At 39.6% G+C, this 21,615-nt stretch overlaps 1 pseudogene; it reads left to right on the top strand.

Moving 5' to 3' along the window:
• Positions 1-918: 918 nt before the first annotated feature.
• Positions 919-11,960, top strand: LOC102118792 (sentrin-specific protease 1 pseudogene; annotated as a pseudogene).
• Positions 11,961-21,615: the final 9,655 nt, after the last annotated feature.

A 21,615-nucleotide genomic window follows, 5' to 3' on the forward strand; every position in this document is an offset into this window, starting at 1 on the left:
GAGAGGGTTAAAGAGAAAACTACCAAGGAGGCTTATATTTAGAGCTTGATATGTTTGTTAAAATGTCCTGACTTTACCCTCTTTATGTATCTGTCTTTCACCTAATATGCTTTTTATGTGCTCACTATTCACCAAGCTTTGTTCAAATTGCAAGGGATACAGAAAGGACTGAGAAGGGAACTGGTGGATGAGAAAAACAAAATATCTTGGTTAGATCAGTACAGCTTTCCTTCCAAGAGTTTGCATCTATTATCTCTACCTCTCTGAAAAATCATAAAAGAAATAAATGTATATTTTCCCTACTATTAAGAAAACAAATGTAGGGCTGGCGCAGTGGTTCACTCCTGTAATCTCAGCACTTTGAGAGGCGGAGGCAGGTGGATCATCTGAGGTCAGGAGTTCGAGACCAGCCTGGCCAACATGGTGAAACCCGATCTCTACTAAAAATACAAATATTAGCCGGGCATGGTGGTGGGCGCCTATAATCCCAGCTACTCCAGAGGCTGAGGCAGGAGAATCACTTGAACCTGGGAGATGGCGGTTGCAGTGAGCCGAGATCGTTCCACTGCACTCCAGCCTGGGTGACAAAATGAGACTCCGTTTCAAAAAAGAAAGAAAGAAAGAAAGAAACTAGCAGTTCAGGTTCCAAAGAGGTTTCTTGGCACCCCCTTGTGGATATGATTTTTTTCCCTCTAATGCTTTTGATCTAAGTGCATCAAAAAATCTGGGCATTAGACATTTTTTCCAGTCACATAGAAGCAGCATAAAATCATATTTACTAGAGTTCCTGGGATGATTGGGAAGAGAATAATATTTTTGATTGAGTATTCATTGAGCATCACTTATGTGGCAGGCACTGTGCTTGATGTTTTAAAAGGTTCACTCTGGCTGCTGTGTTGTAAATAGGTGGTAAAGGGTATGGAGGAGATAAAGGAGATGAGTTCTGAAGCCATTTCCACCATCCAGGTAAGAGATGATGATGACTCGGATCATGATGGTAGTAGTAGCAGAGGTGGTGAAAAGAAGCTGGATTTGGGATATATTTTGAAGCTTGTGCCAACAAGATTGGTGGCAGATTGGATGTGGGTGTAAGAGAAAGAGAGAAGTCAAAGACGACATAATTTGGGCCTGAGAAACTGGGAGAATAAAATTGTCATTAACAGAAGTGAGCAAGTCAGCTGACTGAGCAGGGCTGGGAGAAGAGGGATGACATGGTCAGTTTTGAATGTACTAAGTTTTGAAATACCTTTTAGAAATCCAAGTGGAGATGTCAACTAGGTGACTGGATATACAAATATGAAGTTCAAGGAAGAGGTCTGGGTGACATATAAATATGACAGTTGTCAGCATATAAATGGTATTTAAAGCCATGAGACACTAAGGAAATGCATGTTGATAAAAAAGAGGCCCAAGGACTAAATCCTGGACAGCCCAGGACCGAGTTTGGGGACATGAGAGGAAGTCAGAAAGGATACTGAGAAATGGCCAGTGAGTCAGAAATTAAGATCAGGAACTTATTCTCAAAGTTGACTTTCTAAGAAGAAGGCATGATCAACTAAGTTAAATGCTGCCAAAGCACACATCATATGAAAGAACTGAGAATCGGCTACTGGGTTGAGCAATGTGGAGGTCACTGCTGGCCTTGATAACAGGAGCTTTCTTGGTGAGTTAGAGATGAGATGAGAGTCCAACTGGAGTGGGTTCATGAGAGAATGGGAGGAAAGAAATTGGAAATAGAAGAGGTAACTCTTCTGCAGAGCTTTGCTGTAGAGGAGAGCAGAGAAATTGGGCAGCAGCTAGGGGAAAAGTAGAAGCCAACGGGAAAAATTAATGGAAAAAATTGTAGCATATTTGTATACTGTTATAGGAGGGGGGATGAGGGAGGGGAGGTAGGTATTTACCGTAAAGGAGATAAAGGAGAGAATTGCTGGCACAGGCTCCTTGAGTAGGTGAGAAAGGGTGGGAGTGTGTGCATAGACGGAGGAACTGACCTTAGATGGCAGCAGGGCAGGTCAGTGTCAGCAACAGAAGGAGGACATAGCAATGGGCTTGGAGGTGGTAAGCAGAAACTTCTCATTATTATACTTCTGTTTTCTCAGTGAAACAGGAAAGAATTTTATCAGCTGAGAATGAGGATGGGGAGAGAAGGTTAAAGGTTTAAAAGAAGAGAGGTTCAAACAGTTGGCTTGGAAAGTGGGAGAGTGAACAGACTAGAGAAATGTGGCAGGTGCTGAGGGACACTTGAGTCTGTGACCGTGAATGGATAGTGAGACTAGACAGGAGACTTGGGTGTTTTTCCTAGTAAGGTTCAGTGGCAGAGGTATAGCCAGCAAGTGGGAAGAAAGCTGGAGTCAACCTGGATTGGGACTTTGCCAGGCAGATACCATGAAGAGAGGGATGGGCAAAGGATTCAAGAATATATGCAAGTGAATGGTTACAATGATGGACTGTGGAACTTCAGCTGAATAAGGAGGGAAGTAAGGATGTGAGGGAGTGTGAGAAATAATAGTAAAAGAGGCACTGGATTTGTAAATTGTGTGTCCCAGTGTGGTTGAAAAATTATTGGTTTTAGGTAACAGAGCGAGCTAGAAAGAGAGGAGGTAGTGATTGAGAAGTGTGATGCTGGAATTTGAGATTTTAGAGATGTTTCAGGAATAGGTGAAGAAAAAGTTTGGAAGTGTGTTATGGGCTGATCATGTCTCTCCTAAATGCATATGTTGAAGCTCTAACTCCCCATAATCTCAAATGTGACTGTATTTGGATAGCGCATTTAAAGAGGTGGTGAAGTTAAAATGAGGCCAGCATGGTGGGGTTAATCCAGTCAGATTGATGCCCTTATGAAAGAGGGAATTTGGACACACAAAGAGATTCCAGGGGTGCAAAGAGGAAAGACCTTGTGAGGACACAGTGAGAAGGCGCTATCTGCAAGCCAAAGAGAGAAAGGCCCCAGGAGAAACCAATCTGCCAACAAAGATTTGGCACATAATTTACAAATCTGCTTTGACCTTGGACTTCTGGCCTCCCGAACTATGAGAAAATAAATGTCTTATGTTCAAGTCACCCAGTCTGTGGTGTTTTGTTATGTCAGTCCTAGCAGACTGACACAAGGTGTGACCCTAGGAGTGAGTAGCATAGGGAGGTGGAGGACAAGATGACAGACGAAAAGGAACAGAAAGGGCAGTGTATTTGGAATGATCATTTATAATGAATACTAAAATAAAAAACTAGACAATGTCAATTTGGGAGAGAATGACTACACTTAGAAAGCCAGGCGCTAGACTCTTCAAGGAATGAAAGAAAGTAATCTTGAGGGGGACTGAACTGCAGATGGGAGATGGAAATATCATCTAGCATTGAAATTTAAAGTTTCTTAAACCAGCAGTCACCACTTCCCTTCCCAATAATTTTTAACAAGAGTTTAAAAAAAAAAAAAAAGAAAGTGATTTGGCTCTTAGTTTTCCTCGATGTGAAACCTTGTCTCGTAGAGGTTCTAACAGGCACCAAAACAAGAATTAAGAAGGGGTGGGGGCAGAATAATCGCTGAAGGGGGTCATTGGCTACCAGGAAACCCAGAAGTAACTGTGTTCTACCAGACATTCTTGCAAGGTTCTAAGGATGGTTAACTTAATTGTGATTTTATTTTAAAAAAACTTTTTATTGCCAATATTTTGCTCTTTGGAGAGCAGTGACTAAGATTACGTTTTGTTAACGTTTGTGGTGAGCAGAATCATTGAGCATTTTCTGCCTTGTAAAAATGCTGTGGCTCCCAGGAATCTTCAGTGTCAGTGAAGTGAACTGTCACTCTCAGTCAGGGTCTCCTTTCAATTAACTATGATAAATTGACGTCTATTGAATATCTTCTATGTGGAGGCACTGTGCTAGAAGTTTTCACATGCATTAGAAACAAAAAGCCAAAAAATGAATTCTTACAATAACACTAAAGGCATTATTAACCCCATTTTGCATGTATAAAAAATGGATGTAAGAAAAAAAAACTGTCCTTTTTACTTTATTGATATTTAAAAAATAATTTCCACTTTTATTTTAGATACAGAAGGTACATGTACAAGTTTGTTACATGGGCATGTTGCATGATGCTGAAGTTTTGGATCATTTGGCATAAATGGTCCCATCACCCAGGTAGTGAGTAGAGTACTCAGTCGGTAGTTTTAAAGTCCTTCCTTTCCTTCTACTTCACTCTGGTGGTCTCCAGTGTCTATTATTGCTATCTTTTTGTCCATGAGTGCCTAATACTTAGTTTCCACTTATAAGTGAGAACATGAGGTATTTGGTTTTCTGTTCCTGCATTAATTCACTCAGAATAATGGCCTCCAGCTGCATCCACGTTGTCACAAAGAACATGATTTCATTCCTTTTTATGGCTGCCTAGTATTCCACGGTGTATATCTACCACACGTTCTTTATCCTATCTACCATTGATGGGCACCTAGGTTGACTCTATGTCTTTGCTATTGTGAATAGTGCTGTGATGAGCATACACGTGTCTTTTGGGTAGAACATGGATTTTTCTACAAAAGAAATTTAGAAACTTGCTCAGAAACTAGCAGTTAAGTGTGACTTTCACGTTCTTTATACTATTCCACCATGTTCACCCTTGCCTGATAACATTGCTGTGCATTACCCCTCTCTTCTTCATTGTAAATTGGTTTCAAATTTGGAGGTTCTGATTCCTTGGTAGTAGCTTCCTACAGTGCTATTTTGAAAGCACACTGGTTACAGTGGGAGAGATATACAGATTAGCTAGATAGATGAATGATGTCTGCTGTGGGGATGGGGTCAGAGAAGAACAACATGCATGGCTAGTATTCCCTAGTCTTTGTTCAGCCCCAAATGATGTCTCTACTGATGGTATCATGTCACAGGTAGTTACGAAGGCTTGGTGAGAAAGTACATGACCAATTGTTATTTGGAAGATGGTTCCGGAAGAATGACAGAAGTGAATGAAGAGGATATTCCTGGCTGGAAAACTTGATAAAATTGTTGAAAAGGGAGTTGAGTAATTTATTTGTCTTTGGTTACCCTATTAGTGAAAATAGCTAATGAAGTCTCCTCAGATAACTCAGCATTTTACTTAATTTCCTTTCTAAGAAAACACTTTTAACCTGCCACCGGAAAAAAAAAAAAACTATGTTTGCTCATAAATAACATTCTTAAAGCCATTTGCCTCCGGTAAACTCTTAATTTTTTTGCCAAAGAATTCTTACTAAATCAGGGTTTTCTTGCTGGTCCTCCAGTAACTGGGAGGAGCCACTGGGATGCCTTGCTTTTTGGCTGCTTCTGGCCTTGGCTTCCTGTTCTCCACAGCAGAGTTGAGGAAATCCGCAGGATGCCTGCTACCAGGGGACAGGGTGACTCAGGAGGAAAGACTCCACCTAAAATAGTCGTGGTATGCAGTCTCTGAGTCACTTCACTTTGAAATCAGTTAATATAAGATCCTGGAATTAGCCCCACAGGTGATGGGAAGTGGGGAAGAAGGAAATATCTGAAAAAAAAGTTTATCCAAAAGAGAAATTGTCCATGAATATGACTTTTTAACAGCAGAAAAGGCTAATATTCAGGGAGAAATCTCACCTTCAGAGTTTAAAGTAGATAAACTGTGATTTCTTCCATGGAGCATGGGCATAAAGCACTGGTCTGGGTCCAATTTAGGGACCCACTGGGAGTGAATGTTTGCTTAAAAACACATTAGAAAAGCAACGGCAGGGCAGCTGTGTAAACAGAAGTGTGCTGTTTTGATGCAGTTTTCCTGAATTTTGTATTTATAATCCTTTCTCTAGAATTATCTGGCCAAAATGTTCATAGTGCCAATAGATTCCAGGTTTATCTCTAATTAATGATAAACATTAAGCTTTTTCCCTACTGAGACAGGGAGAAGAGTATTCCTATTTCTATTCAAAGTTCTCCAAAGCAGCTTCCTGTATTTGAAATGTCCTCTCAGACCATTGTTGAATCCTCCCTTTACTCCCTTCTGACTGGCTCCCTGCCTCCTAGAATTGATTTATTTATTGAAGCTCTTCATAGTAGGGGAGCAAGAAACTGTATTCAGTCATTTATTTTTAAAACGTGTATTGAACATTTACATGAAGACACATGATGACTGATGCAAAGAACACTCATTCCCTCAAAATGCTCAGAGTCTAGTTGAGGAAATAAAAAAGTTGAACAACAAATTTGTAATACAAAGTGTTGAATATCCAATAGATTTAACCATAGGCTTTTTGAAGGACACAGGAACCTTGAATGGAGCTGGAGTTCAAGTGAGATTTCTTGGAAGTCTGGGGGACAAAACGGAGTCTTCACGGTTAAGATGCAAGTATCTGGGTAAACTGAGCCTCAATCAAAGCTAAATGTTGCCAGGTGTGGTGGCTCATTCCTGTAATCGCAACACTTTGGGAGACCGAGGCAGGAGGATCACTTGAGTCCAGGAGTTAGAGACCAGTCTGAACAACATAGCGAGACCTCGTCTCTGCATAAATTTTTTTAAAAATTAGCCAGTCATGGTGGCACATATCTGTAGTCCCAACTATTTGGGAGGCTGAGGTGAGAGGATAGCTTGAGCCTGGGAGGATGAGGCTGCAGTGAGCCGTGATTGTGCCACTGTATTTCAACCAGGGTGACAGAGTGAGATCCTGTCACACACAAATAATAAATAAATAAAAATAAACTAAAAAAGCTAGATATTCACTGGTAGATAAATGCAGTGTGAAGCTTGATTGGATATTGGTTTAGAAAAAACATGGTAAGACACATTTTGGGGATGATTGGAAAAATATGAATGTATGAATGTAGACAGTATTAGACAATATTAGAAGGTTGTTATTAACTTGGATGTAATGATGGTGTTATGAAGGAGTTGCTCTAAATTTTAGGAGACACATACACCTTCCCTGAAATGGTTTAGCAAAAGAATAAAGAGAAGGAGGAGGAAGAGGAGGAGAAGAATGGTAGATAGATAAATGAAGCAAATGTGACAAAATATTAACAATTATTGAACTTAAATCTGAATGTTCATTGGACTAGTTTTTCCACTTTCCTGAAATTTTCGTAAAAAGTAGTTGCAACAGAAGAACCTAGCAGACGCTCAGTTATATGAATGACAATGTTTTCCAGAATTCAGAGGGTAATTTCATCTTGGGAATACAAAGAAGAAAATAAATGCTCTGTCCAAACCTCTGCACTTGCCAACACAGGTTCACTGTGTTAGAAAAGAGTGGCACCCGCTGTAACTTGGAGCCAATTAAGCTTAGCTGTGTCCAGCTGCTTGTGGGATGCAAGAGATATGATTGGGAGGGTGGGGGAGGATGGAGCTCAGAGCTTGAAGGATCTTCTCTATGTCATGCTGAGTAATTTGGACTTTATCCTGAGGATGTCAGAGACACTAAGGAGTTGAGGGCATTTTTAGAGACTCATTCTGGTTTCTGTTTGAAAGACAGATTAGAGTTTGGAAGGTATAGGACTAAGAGATCAGTCCAGAGACAACTACAGTCATTCCATCAGAGATAAAGGCCAAACGCTAATGTGAAGGGGGAGCAACAGAAATTCTCATTCATTGCTGGTGGGAATGCAAAATGGTACAGACACTTTGGAAGGCAGTTTGGCAGTTTTGTTTTTGTTTTTTGTTTGTTTGTTTTTGTTTTATTTATTTATTTATTTATTTTACAAACTTAGACATGCACATACCATACAATTCAGCAGTTCCACTCCTAGATTTTTATTAATGAAAAATGAAAATGTGTTCACATAAAGACCTATAGAGGACTATTTAGAGTAGCTTTATTCATACTCACCAAAAACTGGAAGCATTGACTGGCAAATACTTAAATAAATTGTACATTCATAAATGGAATACTTATCAATAAAAACGAAAGAACTGCTGATACTACAACATGGATAAATCTCAAAAGCTTTATGCTAAGTGAAATAAGTCAGACTACATACTAAGTCACTTCATTCATATGACATTCTGAAAAAGACAAAGCTGTTGGAGCAGAAATCAGATCAGTAGTTACGAGGAGCTGGGGTAGGGGAAGCGGTTGATGACAAAGGGGCACATAGAATTTGCTGGGGTCATGGAAATACTTTCTACAGTATCTTTCTGGTGGTAGTTACACAACTGTATACATTTATCAAAACCATGTACCTATAAGTGTAAATTTTACTCAATGGAAACATTCTATAGGAAAAGTGAAAGATGTTTTAGTGATCAGAAGATGGATACACTAATAAAAGAAGTAGCGATATGAGAGAATAGCACCTGATACAGCCAAGTGACTACCGCAAGGATGAAATGCTGAACCAAGTTACATCTTGGAGTAATTCAGAATGTACTAAAATATTTTTGTTCATTTTCATGTTGTTACATTAGAGGCTACTGTGATCTGAGTGTTGGTATTCCCCCTAAATTCATATGTTGAAACCTAACTCACAGTGCAATAATATGAAGAGGTGGGGCCTTTAGAGGGTGATTAAGTCATGAGGGCTCTGCCTCATGAATTGAATTAATGCCCTTATAAAAGAGGTTGAAGGGAGCTGCCTTGCCCTCCTGCCACATGAGGACACATAGAAGGTGCCATCCATGGAGCAGAGAACAGCTCTCACCAGATACTGAATATGCTGATGTCTTGATCGTGGACTTCCCAGATTCTAGAACTGTGAGAAATAAATTTCTGTTCCTTGTAAATTAGTGGGTTTAAAACATTTTGTGGCGTTCCGCGCCGGGCGGGAAACCCCTTCGCATGGCAGCCGGTTCCGGTTCGGACTTTGTATCTTTGCTAAAGTCAGTGATGTGAAAAGACTTGAAATGGATTTTATCTTCCAGGCAAGGACATTTGGACGGATCTTTTACATGTTCCATAAGAAGTGCAGCTTATAATCCAAGCTATTATTCAGATAATCCTTCCTCAGACAGTTTTCTTGGCTCAGGCGACTTAAGAACCTTTGACCAGAGTGCAAATGGCCAATGGAGAAATTCTACTCCATCATCAAGCTCATCTTTACAGAAATCAAGAAACAGCCGAAGTCTTTACCTCGAAACCCGAAAGACCTCAAGTGGATTATCAAACATTTTTGCGGGAAAGTCAAACCATCACTGCCATGTATCTGCATATGAAAAATCTTTCCCTATTAAACCTGTTCCAAGTCCGTCTTGGAGTGGTTCATGTCGTCGAAGCCTTTTGAGCCCCAAGAAAACTCAGAGGCGACATGTTAGTACAGCAGAAGAGACAGTTCAAGAGGAAGAAAGAGAGATTTACAGACAGCTGCTACAGATGGTCACAGGGAAACAGTTTTCTATAGCCAAACCTACCACACATTTTCCTTTACACCTGTCTCAATGTTTTAGTTCCAGTAAAAATACTTTGAAAGACTCACTATTTAAAAGTGGAAACTCTTGTGCATCTCAGATCATTGGCTCTGATACTTCATCATCTGGATCTGCCAGCATTTTAACTAACCAGGAACAGCTGTCCCACAGTATATATTCCCTCTCTTCTTATACCCCAGATGTTGTTGCATTTGGATCCAAAGATTCTGATACTCTTCATCAACCCCCTCATCACCACTCTGTTCCACATCAGCCAGATAACTTAGCAGCTTCAAATACACAATCTGAAGGATCAGACTCTGTGATTTTACTGAAAGTGAAAGATTCCCAGACTCCAACTCCCAGTTCTACTTTCTTCCAGGCAGAGCTGTGGATCAAAGAATTAACTAGTGTTTATGATTCTCGAGCACGAGAAAGATTGCGCCACATTGAAAAACAGAAAGCATTGGCCTTACAGCTTCAAAACCAGGAAATGGAGAAAGAAATAAAGAATGTATTTCGTAATGGGAATAAGGATGAAGTTCTCAGTGAAGCATTTCGCCTGACCATTACACGCAAAGATATTCAAACTCTAAACCATCTGAATTGGCTCAATGATGAGATCATCAATTTCTACATGAATATGCTGATGGAGCGAAGTAAAGAGAAGGGCTTGCCAAGTGTGCATGCATTTAATATGTTTTTCTTCACTAAATTAAAAACGGCTGGTTATCAGGCAGTGAAACGTTGGACAAAGAAAGTAGATGTATTTTCTGTTGACATTCTTTTGGTGCCCATTCACCTGGGAGTGCACTGGTGTCTAGCTGTTGTGGACTTTAGAAAGAAGAATATTACCTATTACGACTCTATGGGTGGGATAAACAATGAAGCCTGCAGAATTCTCTTGCAATACCTAAAGCAAGAAAACATTGACAAGAAAAAGACAGAGTTTGACACCAATGGCTGGCAGCTCTTCAGCAAGAAAAGCCAGGAAATTCCACAGCAGATGAATGGAAGTGACTATGGGATGTTTGCCTGCAAATATGCTAACTGTATTACCAAAGACAGACCAATCAACTTCACACAGCAACACATGCCATACTTCCGGAAGCGGATGGTCTGGGAGATCCTCCACCGAAAACTCTTGTGAAGACTGTCTCAGTTAGCAGACCTTGACCATGTGGGGGACCAGCTCTTTGTTGTCTACAGCCAGAGGCCTTGGAAACAGCTGCTCCCAGCCCTCTGTTCTTGTAGCACCCTTGATCCTGGACCAGGCCCTGGTGAGATGCATTCACAAGCACATCTGCCTTTCCTTTTGTATCTCAGATACTATTTTTGCAAAGAAACTTTGGTGCTGGGAAAGGGGTGAGGGACATCCCTAATCTGAAGAGAGACTGCTTTTCACTTCTTCAGTTCTGCCATCTTGTTTTCAAAGGGCTCCAGCCTCACTCAGTCCCTAATTATGGGACTGAGAAGAGCCTGGAAAGAATCTTGGTTTCATATAAATTCTTGTTGTTAGGCCTTACTAAGAAGTAGGAAAGGGCATGGGCAAAAGGTAGGGATAAAAACCACCAGCATATACATGGACATACACACACACCCACATACACACACAATTTTCATGATGTATAGTCAGGAATGTGACTGTAAACTGGATTTTGGGGCACAGGCATAAGTCCTCTCCTCCAGGACCTTTCCTATTTATATGTCCCTATACAAAATCCACCTGCTTTTATACGTAGCTGTTTTATCATCTGTAGCTTCATCCTATCCTGAGGCACAGCACATGAGCCCTGGACAGGTCCCAAAGTTCCAAGCAGTCCTTTCCTTAAAAGCAGGGGTTTGCATGTGCTACCAACACATGATATGGGGAAGACCCACTCAGGGAGCGGTTTCAGTGGCACAACAAAGCACCACTTTTACTGTTGCCTGCTTCTGACCAAGAAGAAGGACCTTAGTATTTAGCATAAAATTCCAGCGTTGGATGAATGCAGGTCTAGTTTGGTCTGTGGCTAGTTTAAATATGTTTCTAACTACAGAGAATTTCATATGTATACATATATATATACATATATATGTGTATAAAATTTCACAGGGATATGCTTTTTTTTTCTTTTTTAAAGACTGAATGTGTTCACCATTTAGCCTGTAGATTTATTTCCATTTTCCAAATTCCAGCACACAGAGATCCCAGCCCCTATGAGTAGGGTGTTTGTGGACTACCTAATGGAATATTTTGAGGCCTGGATGAACTTTGCCATATGGGTAGAGGTTACAGAGGGGGATGATATTTTCAGCTAAAAAAAAACGGGTGGAATTTGGACTGATCAACTTGAGATTTTAAAACTGCTATTCCTTTTCTTTCTAGCATCTCTCCCCACCCTCTGAGAGCTCCTCAGGCTTAGATAGTGAAGTGATCCAATGCCAGTGTCATTTTGTACTTAAGTTCCAAAGTAGGAACATTTTATACTTTTTTCTGTATTGTAATAGGTAGTTTTGTATGAAATCTTTTCTCCTCTCCCCTTGTACCGCATTCTTTCCAGCATTGTGCTTTTTCCCTGGGCTTATTTGAACATTTTACTGTTTTATACAAGCTTGTTTAGTACATTTTTCTATGTTTTACCACAAGTTACAATTTGAAAAGAAAACTATTTTTTTTAAATATTCAAAAAAATATTTTGGGCCGGGCGCGGTGGCTCAAGCCTGTAATCCCAGCACTTTGGGAGGCCGAGACGGGCGGATCACAAGGTCAGGAGATCGAGACCATCCTGACTAACCCGGTGAAACCCCGTCTCTACTAAAAAATACAAAAAACTAGCCGGGCGAGGTGGCGGGTGCCTGTAGTCCCAGCTACTGGGGAGGCTGAGGCAGGAGAATGGTGTAAACCCGGGAGGCGGAGCTTGCAGTGAGCTGAGATCCGGCCACTGCACTCCAGCCTGGGCGACAGAGCGAGACTCCGTCTCAAAAAAAAAAAAAAAAAAAAATTTTGTTATAGTAACTTGAATGGAGGCATAGGCCAATTTGGCACAAGTATTATTAACTTTAAATGTGTATAACTTTAAAAAGCATGTAAAGGATTCTCAAGAAGAGATTTGTGTTCTAGGATCACACAGAGTTAAGTTTCTCTGTGTGAATATACGCATGGGCATGCCTGTCTTGAAGCACTTCCTTGGGATATATTTTTCATTGATTTTATATGTTCTTTAAACAATTAAAATGTATAAAAATGCTTTCTTAATTCTAATCAATAAAAAATACTACACATCCATCTTTTATAAATGAGGAACACCTATAATATGGTGGTGGCATTGAACGTGGAGATAATTTAAGAGTAGAATCTTTTACAGGAAGAATTTTTCAGATAAGATATGGTTGCACATGGGCATACAAACCTATCAAATAAGAATTCTACTGTGGAAAGAAAGGACTGGAAATCTATCTCCCCATCCATAGAAAACTGGTGAAATAGATTATGGAATTGTTTATGCAATGAACTACTATACGATTGCTAAAAATGAGATAACTGTATTTTTGCTGATATGCAATGATAGCTAAGTTTAAAAACAAACAAACAAACAAACAAACATGTGACTGGGCACAGTGGCTGACACCTGTAACCCTAGCACTTTGGGAGACGGAAGTGGGACGATCACTTGAGTCCAAAAGTTCGAGACCAGCCTGGGCAACGTAACCAGACCCTGACTCTACAAAGGATTTAAAAATTAGCTGACCATGGTGGCACACACCTGTAGTCCCAGCTACTCAGAAGACTGAGGCAAAAGGATAGCTTGAGCCCAGGAGTTCGAGGTTGCAGTGACAGAAAGAGACCCCGTTTTCAAAAAAATAAAAAAAAAAAGACTGTGTATAAAGTGTTCCCATTACATAATAAAAGCGTGTGTATACACACATACGCTTGCGTAGGCATAAAAAAATCTCTGGAAGACTACAATAGGAAGCTGCTGCATTAGTCAGGATCGATTCAGGGACAGAAACCACAAATAATTTGAATACAGAAGGTTTCATATGAAGAATGATTACGTACAGGGAATTTACTAAAAAGGAACACTAAGAGAACTCTGAACAATACCCTAGGGCTGACAAAGAGTACCCAAGGAAGAAATGAGCTTGGAAGGGGTGTCCCTCAAGGTTGGATCCAGACTTCCTGGGAGAGGGTGCAGCCCTCTGGATGTGCATTTTGCTGGACTGCTCCAGGTCAGAGCTGATCCCCAGTTGACAGGTTGGGAGTAATAAGCCAGGGCTAGCGAGGTGCAAATTCCCCCACGGGGGAACCATCAGGCTGAGGCTGGCAAGCAAGAAATCCATGGCTGAGGGGTGCTGACAAAATTCATGGGGAAACTGCCCATGGGGAGTGCGTTGAACTTGTGGGAAACTGGTTGGGCCACTGTGGGGACACACTGGAAAGCTTCCAGGATGCTGCTGCAGGACCGTTGAGGAACTGGTCACAGGGAAACCAGCTGGGGCACCCACCAAACCTGTTGGTGTGAGCTCCATCACTGCGTCGCTCACATACCAGCCCAGCACAACAGGAGCAAGAGCAGAAGGTCTACGAGAATCAGGAAGGAAGAGAATCCCCTTTTTTCTTCCAGAGTCCCTCCAGGCCTTCTAGCAAACTTAACACTGTGTCAGCTGGGAAAGGAAAGATGTTTCAGTATCTCAAGCAGAGAAAGGAAGGGTGCGTTTGGCACAGAAAGGCAATGGGTTCATAAATGCCACAGCTGGTCGCAGTCGTATCTAGGGAGGAAAACTGGATGATGAGGCTCAGATGTGAGAGAGAAACTTCCTTTTCACTGTAAATCTTTGTACTGCTTGATTTGTGGGAAAAACATTGAGAAATTTCCTTACTGCATCAAGTATGAGTTTCATACTTTAGAATAATAATGATGCTGCTGATAGTAAATGACAGCCATTGTTAAATGCTTTTGGTATATTAACTCACCAAATTTTTTTTCCCAGTTACGACTATTAGACCCAATTTTTACACAGGAAGAAATCGAGGCACAAAGAGGTTAAATAACGTGCCAAAGGTTCGCAAGCAAGTGGCTGAGTTATAACTATGATAATCTGGCTGCAGAATCTGCTTTTGACCACTACATACCGTGTATTAATTTACTGCATCTATCAGTGTTTACCGTGGCGTAACACACAACAAATGAATGGAGTGATAGTCATTAACACTAATCATCTGATATTTCCAAATCATTGACTCCCCCTAGGGGTGAGTTGGGTCATGTGATTAATGAGCTGTACATGTCATTTCCAGTCAAGCATTTTAATTGTGAGAGACTCTCCATGGCTGGTTTTTGCATCTTGCATGGAGAATGGCAATGTTAGAGATGACTCTACAATTGTAGTATGATTAACAGACTTTCTATATTGACTCTAATGGGCATATCACATAAGTAAGAAATAAACCTCTGATTTTCTAAGCCCTTGCTATTTTGATACTGCTGCTTACTGAAGCATAATCTAGCTCATTTTGCTGATATAAATGATGTGTTTCTGATTAGAGTTAAATAGAAAAACATACGTTTTTAAAAATTCCAAAAAAGTAAATATATTACTTTATTCTAAAATGTTTCTCCTGAAAATTTTGTACTTTGAAAAACTGAAGGAATAATACAATGATCACCTTTTATCTTTCAACCAGATTCATCAATTGTTCATATTTTATCCTCTTTATCTTTCTCACATAATTTCTTTCTGAACCATCTGAAAGTTGTAGACATCATGAAACCACTAAAAAAACTTCATAGGCACCTTCTAAAACCAAGAACATTCTTCTACATGGCCACATTGAAAATGGAAAATCTTGATTCCTTATTGAATTAGCATATTTTAAAATTCTACAATGTACATAAAATAGCTTTAGAATTCCAATACCAATATAACTATAAATTATACATCTATGAAGTAAAGTTTAGATTTCTTGTGGTCCCTTTTTTTCTTTAGAATCTAAAGACACTAAGCATGGGTCATCAGGTATTGTGTTTGGTATGGAAAAGAGTAATTCAAGTAACCTTTGGGTTTATTTTTACTTCTCAGATATTAAAAATGGAATCTCATTATGTTGCCCAGGCTGGTCTCAAATTTCTGGCCTCAAGTAATCCTCCCTTCTCAGCCTCCTGAGTAGCCGGGACTACAGGCATGAGCCACCATGTCCAGCTCTCAAGTAACTTTGAAAACAGTACTCTGACTGTATATTCTTAGTAAGTTGTGTTCTAAGGATAAAGGGGTCTTGCAAAGAAATCTCGATAATAATTTGATATAGACATTCATTTGTTTTCTTTTATATTCTCCTTTAGGGTTTGCTTTTTAAAATCTTTTAATTAGATGAATCACTTTTACTTGGTTTGACAGTCAGAACAATATAAAAAGGTATATTTAAAGAAGTGCCACTCCCATCCTTTGCTTCCATTCTGTTCCCACCCTCCTCCATAAGTAGATATTTTCATTAGTCTCTGTTTTATCCTTTTTGTTTCTTTTGTTTGTTTGTTTTGCAAAAATAAGCACACACACACACACCCACACACATTTCTCCTTATTTTCCACACGGTAGTGTCCTATATATGTTCTCTTTTTATTTTTCACTTAATAACATCTCCCAGAAGTCACTGCATATTAGTTTATAAAAATCTTGTTGTTGGTCAGGTGAGGTGGCTCATGCCTGTAATCCCAGCACTTTGGGAGGCCAAGGCAGGTGGATTACTTGAGGTCAGGAGTTCAAGACCAGCCTGGCCAACATGGTGATATCCCGTCTCTACTAAAAATACAAAAATTAGCTGGATGTGGTGGCATGTGCCTGTAATCCCAGCAACTGGGGAAGCTGAGGCAGGAGAATGGCTTGAACCCAGGAGGCAGAGGTTGCAGTGAGCCGAGATTGCACCACTGCACTCCAGCCTGGGCAACAGAGTGAAACTCCATTTCAAAAAACAAAAAACAAACCACCAACAACAAAAAACTTGTTGTTATTGTTATTGTGTCTGCATAGTACTCCATCATGTAGCTGTGCCACAGTTTAATTTATTAGTGGCAGCTTGGATTGCTTCCAGTACTTCACAATATAAATGATATTGTGATGAAAAATTTTGTATGCATGTTCTTTCATATTTGTGGACATGTACCTTCAAGGTAGTTTCCCAGAAGGGCATTTTCTGGGTGGAAAGGTAAATAACCATAATCATAACTGTTAGATATTTCCCAGTTTCCTCCATCAGGGATTGTATCATTCTGCATTTCCACTAGCATTGTATGACAGTGCTTGGTTCCCCCAGCCTCACCAACAAAGTGTGTTCTCAAGTGCTTGAATTATTGCCAGTGTAATAAATAATAAATGATATCTCTACGTACTTTTAATTTACATTTTTCTTATTATCAGTAAAGTTGAACCTCTTTTTATGTGGTTAAGGGCCATTTATATATCTCTTTCTGTGAACTGTTTATGATTGTGTCAATTTTTCCATCAGGTTTTTAAATTTTATTCTTTTGATTTTTAGTCACTATATATTGAAGAGATTAGTCCTTTGCAATATAAGTTACAAGTATTTTTACTAGTATTTATTTTTGTCTTTTGACTTTGTTTATGATGTATGCCTTGCCAAAAAAAAAAAAAAAAAAAAAAAAAACCTTTATTTTCATGTAGTCAAATTTATCAAGATTTTCTATTATTACTTTGGGATCTCATTTTATAGCTTTGAAAATAATTATCTCCAAACCCAGTTATAAAAATTTATTCATGCTTTCTTCTAGTACTTTTTTGCTTTACATTTTTTTTTTTACATTTAGATTGCAGATCCACTTGAAATTTATTCTGGTATATGCTGTGAGATAGGGATCCGAATTTATCTTTTTGAAATGTCTGTTGTTGTTATCACTACACCGTTTTTAAAAGTTATTATTTTCTTTAATATCTTTGTTATTTACTAATTTTTATATGTCAAAAAACAAATCAGATCAAGTTAGAAAATTTTAAAGAATGTATCATACTTACAAAAGAACAGTTTTCCAACCAGGAGAATTTGAATAAATGTAAGAAGGTAATAATGGTAAGAAGCTCACCTTACAGCAGTTATAGCACAGTGTTCAAAGCATAAAGGAGAAATTATTTTCACCGTTTTCATGATTGGCTATTATACATTAACATTCTTTTTAGGACAAATAGTGCTGTTCAAGCTAATTTATCTATAGCTGATTGGCTTAATTTCACTGAATTATACTGGCAAGGACATGAAGCTATGTTTTGTGTTTTGTTTATGTTTAGAAATTAGCATTTCAGGAAAATCGAGATGAACTTTTGGTTATATAGTTAAAGATGGTTAGCCTTGGGGTATATTTAAACTGTAGCCTCCATTTATTTTTTTTTTTAACACATAAATACTTGGGTCTATTTGGAAATGTCTAGTCTGTTCCATTTGTCTGTCTCTATTCATACTGTATTTTTTTAAAATCATATGCAGGTGTTACTCTCCTATTTCTCTTGAAATATAATTATAAGTGCTGTGGCCATGGGACTTGGTGACTAACTGAATGTGGAGTTTGGAATAGAGGAAAGTGTCCAGGCCAACTTCCATACTTCTTTCCCAGATGACTAGGGTGGAAAGTAAGGCTGTTTGCCAAGATGTGGCATGAAGACAGCATAAGGAGAGAGTATTAACAAAGGATGGAAACTTTGTATTGCACTAGGAGTATGCCTAGCAAGAGGAAACCAGAAAAAGGACTGAGAGCAAAGAGTTAAAGAGATGTGTATTAGTTTTGTTACCTACCATCGGGGTCTTGGGCTCTCAATGCAATAAAAATTGAGGCCAAGGGTGGTGGCTCATGCTTGTAGTCCTAGCACTTTGGGAGGCGGAGGCAGGAGGATCCCTCAAGGCCAGGAGTTTGAAACCAGCCTGGACAGGATAGTGAGACCCTGTCTCTTAAAGAAAAAAGAAGAAGAAAAATAAATTGACATGAGATCAAAAGAGTTTTCCCAGACAAGGCTCAAGCATAAGGGAGGTAGCACAAGACAGAGATTATTTGGCTGGCCTCCTCGGAAGGTGATAGAAAGGCAGTTTTAAAGGAGTGAGGTTTAGGCATGCAGAGGCGGAGAACTTTTAAGACCTGCACAGTTTGATTTCATGCTCCTTCAGATATCACATGTCTTATTAGCATGTTAACTCTCTACCTCTGGGTGTGATTTTTAGTATTATAATGAAGCTAACCTTAGGGATTGGTCACTCTCCTGGCTTTGTACGCATGAGGGAGATAGGGTTAACTTCCTTGAGTAAGATTTGTGGTGGGAGCTGCTTATTTCAGCTTCCTTAAGGTCCTGCAATCAGTGGGTATAGCACCTTGAGCAAGATTTATAGTGCAAGGTCTGGATGGTCTGGTTGGGGTCTGGTCCATGCCAGCCCCCAACAGCTTACAGTAGAGGTCCTCTGTAGTCACAGGGCAAGTAGGCAGTGAATTCATTCTAGATCTATCACAGCCTCTTATAGCTGACACAACAAATTACCACAAACTAGGTGGCTTAAAACAACAGAAATGTATTGTCTCCCAGTTCAGGTGATTAAAGGTCTGAAATTAAGCTGCTGACAAGGTTGCTTTCCTCTGGAAGTTTTCAGAGAGAATCTGTTCCATACCCATGTCCTAGCTTTGGTGGTTGCCAACAATCCTTGATGTTCCTTAATTAAGCAGCATCACTCCAATCTCTGCCCTTTGCACAGAGTAGATTCTTTATAACTGTTCGCTCAATGAATGAACGAATGAATGTATTTTAAAGTAACTGATAGTACAAAGCATATTATTCTATAAATTGCTTTTTTGTTATTGTCATAATTTCCTTTTTTTCCTCTTAAAAGTAAATTGATTTACCTGGTACCTTCTGGTACAGATTTATATAGCAATATTTGAAACTCTTCTCTAACCACTCCTGGAGTGAGGACTCTTAAACTGGGTATTTCAGTGTTCGTTTCTCACCACAAAGATGTAGATTAATTTAAAGTCCCATATAGTCTGTTTATACTGATGCATCTTGGACTAAATTACAGATGATATAAAATAAAACTGAGTTAGAAAGTATATTTTATTTAGCACTTATATAGTGCTTACTATCTTCCAGCTATTATTTTAAGTATTCTACCAATACTAGCTCATTTAATCCTCACAACAATCCAATGAAGTGGGTACCATTACTATCTTCAGGAAAGTAAGGCACAGCGAGGTCAAATTACTTGCCTGAATCCATACTGCTGGTAAGAGTTAAGCTAAGATTAAACTGGGTAACGTGGCTCTGCGTGGAGTCTATGTTCTAGGCTGTCTCTTGAGAAAGTGCCTTTAACATTTTGTTAGGTTGGTAGTTGCCTTTTTCAGCAGTGTGGGATGAAGAGGTCAGCCTGCACGTTTCTCCTGCAATCCCCATCTACAAGCACCACACCTGCATCCAGCTGCTCACAACACAACACACACAACTCTGTAAGAACACACAATCAGGTACACACACACTAGGCAGTGCAAATCAGAGCACAAGAAGCCATTTTCTAAAGTCACCACAATACAGAAGGCATCTTTCTGCTTAAAAACATTCTCCCACCCCTAAATTGACATGACTAATTAAAACCCTTAATTCGAATTCTGGTTACTTTTTATCTTTCTCTTTAAGATTTCGTGTACTTTTGTGCTCCATATTTGCATAATGACAAAAATACAGTAATTGTTTTTCCATAACAAAGGAGTCATTAGGCAGAGCCCTCTGGGTAAATGGGTGTTTTTAGATGAATGTTTTAGATTTGTCATGACAGGACATTGATTAGGATAGAAAATAGAGTACACTGCAGTATTGTTTTTGTGAAACCTTGTATACAGAATTTCTATTTTATATATAACAATTCTCTATACAAGGTAATTCTGCATACAAGATTTTCTATGCCTGAATTAACACAGCTCTGCTACAAGGTGGTAGAAAAGTTACCGCTGGACAGCAAAAGCTATGACTTATGAAACAGCCGTTTTTACAGTTTCAAAAAGTATAATGTCTAATCTCCACTGGGTACTTAATTCCATTCATATATCATGGTTTACAACGTACTTTGCTGACACAGTCTCATGGACCTAACAACTACCCTGCTAGGTATGTAGGAAGGACACTGTCATCTTCATTAACACACGAAGAGATAAGAAAGCCAAGATGGGAGAAGTGGGAGAGGCAGTCTCTCGGCTGTGCTAGGATGGAGCTGCCTCTGGAATCCACCTTTCTAGGCATTCCACAGTTGCTGGTTGAGGAGCCTGCCCTGGTACTGATAGGGGTCACAAATGCCTCATGGGGTTAACAGGATGGGAGATAAAGTTAATTTTGAGCTCCAGTTGGTAGAGGTGACTCCCTTCCCCAGTGGTGTTTCCAAGACCACTTCTAGCTCAAAATGTGGGTGTATAAGGGGGAAGTCCTCATCGGCAACTGCTCTGGTTGCCTGTGACCCAAGCATAGATCTGCTCAACCTCCATATTCAGTTAAACCAGTGGGTCCCAACCCTGGCTGCACATTAATTCCTGATTAAAAATCCTAAACCCAAAGCATACTGCAGATCAATTGTATCACACTATTTGGGGTTGGGGTTTGGGCAACAGTATTTTTAAAACTCCCCAGGTGATTTTAATGCGTAGCTGAGGTCAAGATCCACAGAATTAGAGAAATACGATGTTCAATTGAGTTCAGCCTAAAGCTGCCTCCTTACATATTTTAAATCTGGCCTAAAGTTTTCTCCGTACATAGTGAACTGTTACCTAACTGGATGTATAAACGGGCTGTTACCTACTCTTTTACTCTTTTACCAGTCACTGAGTTTTGGCCACTAAAGGTGGCCAACTGTTCAAACCATGTTCAAATAATGCAAATGCCAAGCTGTAACCAACCCAGCTATTTCTGTTCATCACTTCTGTTTTCTGTATGCCACTTTCCTTTTTCTGTCCATACATTTTCTTCCATCACACGACAGTGCCAGAGTCTCTCTGAACCTATTTTGGTTCAGGAGGCTGCCCAATTTATGAATCCTTTTTTGCTAAATTAAACTCTGTTAAACTTAATTTGTCTAAATTTTTTGTAAAGAGATAGGGTCTTACTCTGTCACCAGGGTGGAGTACAGTGGTGTGATCATAGGTCACTGCAGCCTCAAACTTCTGGGCTCTAGTCTCCTGCCTCAGCTTCCTAAGTAGCTGGGATTACAGGTGTGAGCCACTATACTTAGCTTTTTTTTTTTTTTTAATATGGGGTCTTGGTATGTTGCCCAAGCTGGTCTCAAACT

The sequence above is a fragment of the Macaca fascicularis genome, chromosome 2, assembly GCF_037993035.2.
Source record: "Macaca fascicularis isolate 582-1 chromosome 2, T2T-MFA8v1.1".
Classification (NCBI taxonomy): Eukaryota; Metazoa; Chordata; class Mammalia; order Primates; family Cercopithecidae; genus Macaca; species Macaca fascicularis.